At 33.4% G+C, this 8381-nt stretch overlaps 1 long non-coding RNA gene across 4 annotated transcripts; it reads right to left on the bottom strand.

Moving 5' to 3' along the window:
* Nucleotides 1–734: 734 nt before the first annotated feature.
* LOC136224669 (uncharacterized) lies at nucleotides 735–7230 on the bottom strand. Of its 4 annotated transcripts, none has more exons than XR_010686553.1 (5): nucleotides 7055–7230; nucleotides 5285–6950; nucleotides 3818–5215; nucleotides 2749–2902; nucleotides 735–1243 (listed from the first exon to the last, which is right to left on the bottom strand). It is a non-coding gene; the product is annotated as an uncharacterized lncRNA (long non-coding RNA). The 4 variants fall into 4 exon arrangements; XR_010686554.1 differs by lacking the exon at nucleotides 7055–7230 and having other exon boundaries at nucleotides 3818–3976; nucleotides 4576–5215; nucleotides 5285–7042; XR_010686552.1 differs by lacking the exon at nucleotides 5285–6950.
* Between the last annotated feature and the right edge of the window lie 1151 nt (nucleotides 7231–8381).

Below are 8381 nucleotides of genomic sequence, written 5' to 3'. Positions count from 1 at the left end.
GGTTAACTTTCTCAAAAATAAGTCTGATGTGTTTGATACCTTCGGGAAATGGAAAGCTCTAGTAGAAAATGAGACGAATTTGAAGGTGAAGTGCCTGAGATCCACTACACCATAGAATGCCTATTGCAATGATGTTGATTCGTTACGTTAGGTACCCGAATTTGTTGCATTATGGCCAAAAATGGGCAAAGGCAACGATTTTGGTCAATTTATTTTCGTTGGCTAATTCACGGTTGCCTTTTTTCCCAAAGGCAACGAAAATGTTCTCTAATGCAACAATGAATATATCGTTGCTGTAATTTGCAGCAATTGCAACGATTGAGGAATACAATTAAAAGGCAACGAAATTGAACCGTTAGCAACGATTTTAGATTTATTAATCGTTGCCTTAAGTAAGGAAAGGCAACACTATTTCTAACTAAAGGCAACAATTTAACTCCAAAGGCAACACTATTTCAGATCTAAAAGCAACGGTATTTTATAGTAGAGGCAACGACTTTTTAACTTTTAGCAACAATTATTTTTCTAATGCAACGATATTTGGCTGGTTAATGCAACACTGTTTTATAGCAAAGGCAACGGTTTTATTTAATAGCAACGGTTTTTCTCATAAAAATGCAACGATTTGTATCATAAAAGCAACAGTTTTTATTTACTAATGCAACGACGTTTAGAACAGAAGGCAACAGTGCTTTAATTTTACAAGTGCAACGGTGCTTGTAACATAAAGGCAACGATAATATTTATAATCCAAAAGGCAACGCCTATTTAAATAAACATACACAAACAACAAAATCCAAAAATTCCTAAATATCAACATCCAACAATAATACCTAAATAATAAAATCCCGAATCTGAAAGTATCATCACAAGCATAAGTAAATCAGTTATCGTGTTCATTTGAAGGAACGGTAGAAAGAACACCATCCATCTTTTTCACAAGAACTTCAAGATGAGTTGATAATTCATTCTTCACTTCCTCTCTAAGCTCATTCTTCACTTCGTCTCTGATTTCCTCTTTGAGTTCCTCTCTAATTTCCATTTTGAATTTCTCTTTTGCATCTTCAGACATAGGGTTATTACTCGTAGTAGCTGAAGATTCGGCACTCTTATAACCTTTTGTTTTCTTCATTGGACCCATCCTACCAACTAGATATTCACGACCATGGGATGATGAGCCTCCGAGTATTTCATTAATCTGGTCAATGTTTTCCCCGGCACATGACAACTCTTCAATCTTTGACTGTAGAATTAAAATATGAAAACATAAGACAACCAACAAATATTATAGGCACAAGAAAACAAAAAGTAGTATCAAACAAGATATAAAATAAAGTCATGTCAAACAGTAATATCAAACATGAAAACAAACAGAAGTCATTTTGTGCTGAAATTGAAGTATAATGGCCTATAATCACTAAACTGAACAAGGTTTTTTTATTATCCTGAGTTTTTGCAACCTGATTAAAACAAGTAGCAAAATTAGCACCAAATTGACCTTAGATGTTGAGCTTGAGATTACAAGCCAGAAAGAGAAAAAAAAAGGAATGTACTTGGAACTTTACCAAATTTGTAATCAGAAACTAGCTAGCTCATCATATAACATAGTAATTTTGTTAAACACCTTACACAAAGCTTGAGACCTAACCCTGTGAAGTTTATCTCTTTCTACGTTTATCTTGGGAACGAACTACCTCTTGCTAGAGAGATTTCTTAGGGGAAAGATAAAAACAAATAAAAGGTACTTCACTTCACTTCTCCTTATTCATTTACATCCATCATAATCATAATTTTGGTGAATTGCACTATTCATCAGATCCCAATTTCAGAATTCTTCTTCTTTTGGTGTCTAATATGTTTAAAAAGCAAAGAATAAGAGCAACATGACTATGTGTTTGCGTATACAAACAATGGAAGAAAAGGACAAATTCTGTATACAAGTTAAAGAGAGACATGCAGGAATTTCTTCTGGATTGGGACGGTAAAAGTACATGTGAGAATTCGAACACAAGAAACAAACATATCAAGCTGAATAAATTAACAACAAAGAGCCACTAATTAACGGAACTAGTTCTTTTTGGAATAAACCATAAAAATCCTCGTTAAGATAATTTTAGTTGGGGTTTAGTCAAAGTTAACGGCTCCTCATCCTTTTTGGGTGAGATTTTCTCACACAAACTTAGTCTATGTTTTCTACTAAAATACTACAAACCCGGGATCGAGACTTAGTCACAGTTAAGACTTATCAGAAGATGTATTTAGTGGGAATCGAACTTAAAATCTTTTCCCAAAAACTTAACATTTGTGTCGATTGAGTTATAACCGCTAGGATATTAAGGGTAGCAGTTAAACTTAACTGATCAAAGAAAACAAGAAAATGGCTATTGATCCCTAGATTTTGGTAGGTATATATTTGTATCAAAAGCTTGAGATTTACAAGCCAAAAAGAGAAAAAAAGGAATGTACTTGGAACTTTACCAAATTTGTAATCAGAAACTAGCTAGCTCATTATATAACTTAGTAATTTTGTTAAACACCTTACACAGAGTCAGTAGGTTAAAAAAAACATGTTTTTTCAGGGTTAATTTATTACTGATCCAATCATCCACATAAATCAGCAAAGATCACTGATACACTCACACAAAATCAAACAATTGAATCCCAAATGTAACAAAAAAATTAGTATTTACAGAACATTAGAATCCGTGAAGCATAAAGAAGTTGATTAAAAATAGTTAATCCATATACCTGACCTTGGTCGCCAAGAGAGTTGGGCAACTGGTAGCAAGCTGGTTCTATTGGTCTAGATTGAGCTTTTCAATTGTATGACAATGTCTTGGTCAACCTTCTTATCCCTCAATTCTTTCCGGCCTCTACACCAAAAAATATCTAACTGTGGTGCCTATAAGGGTGTCAAAACGGTTACTGTGTCATAATTGCGTGCATTATTCCACATGATTATATAAGATATAAATGATACAAAAATGATAATTGTATAGCAGTGTCAGAAATTGAAAGCTCTAAATGACTATGATATTTCTTATACATTGAGAATATATCTCACAGTTGTGAAGAGCAAGCTATTTTCTACTGAAAAATAAGAACAAATAACAACATTAGAAGCCTTTATGGTATACATTTGAACATAATGAATGGATCAATTGCAGTTTAATATAATGAAACAAGCAATCACTTATCATAAAAAGAATTGAAAAAAAAGAGAATGTAAAACCACGCAGATTTCAAAAAATGACTCATGTTAATTATTACTGCAAGAGACAAATCCATGGAATTATCAGTGAACACAAATTGGAAATACGAAAAATCCAGATTAATTACAGTGGCAGTCACTCATGTCTGACTTTTACAACTGATTTGGCAGATACGTGGCAGTCACCTGTGTGCCACTTAAAAAATACCTTATGTTATTAAAACGAAATGAAGTTCAGTAGCGTATAAACAGACCCAAAACTTCAGTCGCCATTTGGTGCAATTTACTAGGGCTGTAAATGAGTGAGGGGCTCGGCGTTCGGCTCGATAAAAGCTCTACCATGTTCGGCTCGATTTGAGAAGGAGCCGAGCTTCAACATGTCGAAACTCGCACGAAAGCTCGCAAGGAGACTCAGATATAGGTTCATAAATAGACTCGATTAAATGTTTATAGACACGCTCGTGAGCAATCTTGTGTTCGATTATTTATTTTTTTTAAACAATAGTATTTGTATAAATGGGAAAATGTAAAAACAACTTAGTTTTGCATAAACAATCACTCGTCAGAAATAACATTAAAGTTCTCACAAGGAGATGTTGAACTCGCCTTTAGGAAGGATAAATCCGCCCAATAAGAACAGCCAACAAACTAGATGATACAAATGTATTGGCAGTAACCATATCTCTGGCTATTGAAGCCATCATCCGAAAGAGATCCAAAGCCAAGTTGGTGTATGGTGAAGAGTAAATGCATGAAGCAAAGAACCTGCACCGTGGACATAAGTTAAGTTGAAGAATACAATGAGGAAAAAGAACAAAAACCCTCACCTAACAAAGTAAATTATTGAGGATACCTCCAAGGAAAAGGGGAAAAACCAACAATATAGTATACCACACAAAACCATAAAAAAGCTTTAAAAGCACAGTAGGATCTACACAGAACTAAACTACAGAACCTAGTGAAGCTGTCGAAGGCAGTAACCTGTGTGCTACTACCTGTCGAAAACATTTTGTAAAGTAGGAAAACAATCTTTAACTAGGAAAATAGTAAAAGAATTTAGAAAACTGAAACGAAAGTTTATAATCAAAAAATAAGAAGGAAAGAGAGACTCATTTATAATTTTAGAAAAGTGAAATCAAAATTTCATCCATAGAATTTTTCAAAAAAAAAAATCATGAACAATTGATGTCGGGTCAGGGTGAGGTCGGGGACACTAGTGTTGTTTTCCATAATAGCAGCTAGTGAAGCTGCCGAAGATAGCAGCCTATGTGTTGCTTCCTATCGAAAACTTTCTTGGTCTAGTGTTAATAATATGTAAATATTTAGTTTAACAAGAAAGAAAGAGATAAACACATATGGCGTACCTTACTGATCCAATCACTTGCAAGTTGAACAGTTTAATGCAACCACAACAAGGTAAGAAAAATGATAATAACTTGTTCATTTTATATCTCAAAACGCTCCTTCAATGGAGGTTAGGTTAGGGAAGTTAACCAAATCCTACTATAGCAATACTTTTTTTCGTTTTTCAGGTTATAATTTTGTTCAAATGCTCATTGGTATCAAAGGAAGCATTGACACAAACTTTGTTCCTCCTTCAAAAGAACTTTTCAACTAGGAGAGACTGAAAATGAAAATGGGAAGATTGGTGTCAAGCTTTTCGTTAGCAAATCGAAGAAGATAGTATGTTTTGCAGAAGTGGGCGAAGATTTTGTTGATTTGGTGTTCAGCTTCCTTCCTATTCCACTTGGGTATATATGGAAACAAATGCAGGGTGAAGATAGTAGTATTGATGGATCTATAGTTAATCTGTACAAGAGTTTTGTTACCGACTGCCATTTCTAGAGAAATCCATTTGGCCTTATGATCTGCCTGATTCCTGTCAACTTGCTGCTACCACGCTCACTCTGCTCATCCACTGCTAGATGCTCTCTTAATGAAATCCCTATTTTAACTTCAGGATTTGTTTTTACAGACATTTAAGTCTCATCCAATCCTCTTCCACTGCATTCAACACATTAACTATAAGCATCGAATTCAATTCAATTAAATAAATATAAACAAGTGGAATACCTGAAAAAAGGAGAGAGATGAAAGAGGGAATCAGCAGCTACCAAGACTCGGGAAAAACGCCATCAGAGCGTCAAAGGAAGAAAAGGATATAAAAAGTTTTCATTTATCTAACTATGGTGTTTGAGAAATAAAATGACAATAAATGAAATGAATTATTAGAAGTTAGAAAAGAAAGATAGAACTTATTGCTAGATAACCATACCCCACCATCAAAGCAAGGTGTAACTTCGGAAACTTTTAACATTATGGTGAACGAGGCAGTTTATACATTTAGAATAGCAGGGACAAAGGTCGGGTCAAAGCCTTTTCAAATGGATGTTGCTGGGTTTAATGAGCATGAGATGTTATCTGAGGCAGAACAGTTCTTCACAGAACTGATGTCTATCTAAGTCCTTGTCCCCGGATGTTACAAGTTATAGGACTCTAATTGATGCTTATTTGAAGGTGGAGAGGATCAATGATGCTTTACTATTACTATATAAGATGGTACAGGAAAACTTATGGGTGGTAGCAACTAAGATTTTCAGTGACTTGATTAAAAATGGCAAGGCAGTGGACTGTGCCCAAATTTTGACAAAAACGGGAGAGAGAAATCCAAAACCAGACCCCACTATATATGATTTTGTAGTCAGAGGGCTTTGTGATGCAGGTGCATTTGACACTAGTAAGGACATCCTGGAACAAATGATGAAATATGGTGTTGGTTTCCCTCCTGCACTAAAGGAATTTGTAAGGGAGACTTTTACTAAGAATGGGCAGAGTGAGGAAATTGAGACAGTGTTGGATGAAAGTAGGTGGAGGAACTCTTCAGGACCTTCTCGAGTTGAAAGACAACCTCGAATTCCATGGGGATCTCAAATGGCAAGAGAGCAGCCATTTGATAACCAGCAAATGGCAAGACAAGTACCATCAGGAGCACCTCAAATGAGTGGGCAATAGCCATTACGATACCAGAATACAGTAGGACAACATCCATCAGGGCTTCATCATACTGTAGGAAGAATAATACAGTAGTTGTAATTGGTAAATGACCATGTGAGAACACCAGATTATCACTTGATCAAGATCAAGACAGGAAGAGTCACGATAGCAACTACGAAGGCTTAAAACAGATGATCACTTGATCAGAAAACTCTAATGGATAAGATAAAGACCAATAGAAACACAAACACCAAATACGCATATGAAAAGATATAATGGCTGACTTGAGAAAAACAAGGTTATCAATTGACCTACGAGAGCAGAACGACCAGTGTTTTCTGAAAATTACACTTTTTTCTTTCTAAAATGCTACAGGAAAAATTAAGTCCATGAATAGTTTTACAATCAGGTGGAATATGTTTTACCTAAGACTTTACAATCGTATTAGGAGAGAAGGGACTGGGTAGACTAATTTAATAGGAAAGCATAGACATCAAATATATATATTTTAAGGGTCAAATTAGGCAAGCATATAACCACAAATAAGGTTCATTTAAGAGTTCAGACCATTCAATCTCCACTGCCTAGAGATTAGGGATCGCAACTTCACCTCAATAATCAAAATTGGCTATTCATGTGAACAAGATTAAGAAGAAATCATGCCATAATAACTCCTAGAAGGAGAAAAAGGAAAACAAATTGGAAGTTGAAAAAACCCGAAGCTCAGAAGACCGATGATAAAACCCTAAATTTCGTCAAATAAAAGAAAAAGGCAAGTATTATAATGAAGAATAGATAATTTTGAATTAAATAAGAGAGAAATGAAGCAAAGACAAATCTGAGATAGACCTTAGAGGATTGAGGAGGGTAATCGGAAGTGTAAGGGCCGGAGGCGTGAAGCTGAGTCTCGAAAAGCACTTCTCCTCCGGTATGTACCATCCTTTCACCATGAAAATGAAATTGAGAAGTCCTGTAGAAGAAAATGGATTCTAGGATCGTAGAGAGAGAGAGAGAGAGGCATGTGTTATTTTTACGGTAGAGAGAGACAGAGAGATAGAGGAGGCTTTGTGTTATTTTTATTATTTTCTTTTTTAAAAAAAAAATTCTATAGATGTTTCAAATTTTGGTGGCAATTTTGCCGCTCAAAATTTGGTGAATAATAAAGGAGAAAGTTTCTATGAATTTTTTTTCTTAAGCTCTGAATTTTTTAAATCAAATATTTAATTTCTTTTTTTATTTCTCATTTACTTATTAACCGTAACATATTAGTTTTGCTATATTTTTTTTTTTCAAATTTAATATTTTATAAGTATTATTTTAATTTTTTTAAGAATATTTTAGCTAATTTTTAAACAAACATATTATTTAAAGACAAGTTTATTAATAATTAAAAAAAACTCATTATGAATATGTATATCATAATATAAATAAACTACATATATTTAATTTATAATATATAATATAAGATGTGTTCATAATTTATATTAGTATTTAATAAATATGTTTAGGAGGGAAACTTTTAGGGAATTATCTAGGAGGGAAATTTCAGAGCCAAAAAAAAATCAGTAAAATTTAAGACCCAAAACTTATTGAAAGCTAAAAGCCAAAATTCATGGATTAGAAATGTCATATGCATTTGATAATGAAACTCATTTCTTAATATATTAATTAATTGAAATACAATTTCTTTTATAGTTTGTTTGAAGCACAATTTATTTTTATAGTTTTTTATTAATTTTTTTTGCTATGACTGTCTACGGAATATTATTATTACACTACTACTTTACACTATTTTTAGTCAACAAATGTAATTCTTTACAAACTATATATAAAATCTTTAATTAATAAGTATTGAAATTAAATTTATTAAATTAATTAGATATAATGGTTGTATTTTTATAAATGCAACGTTGGAATAGTATTTTTACATGGTATACCGTTGCTTTTTCTAATTATCAAATTAAAAAAGGCAACGATATGTCGTAAATGTCAATTACTGTTGCTTTAGTTCAAATTAAACAATTAAAAATCATTCAAAGGCAACACTTCATACATATTCGTTGCATTAGACTTACATAAACATGAGCAATAAAAATAAATTAGTCAATGCCAGCAAATGCAACGATTTACGGCAACGATTTCTGAAAATTGGTTGCTATTGGCAATCTATGGTGTA

Source organism: Euphorbia lathyris, chromosome 3 (assembly GCF_963576675.1).
Source record: "Euphorbia lathyris chromosome 3, ddEupLath1.1, whole genome shotgun sequence".
NCBI classification, from domain to species: domain Eukaryota; kingdom Viridiplantae; phylum Streptophyta; class Magnoliopsida; order Malpighiales; family Euphorbiaceae; genus Euphorbia; species Euphorbia lathyris.
The sequence above is the reverse complement of the archived record's forward strand: the minus strand, read 5'-3'. Positions and strand labels throughout refer to the sequence as shown.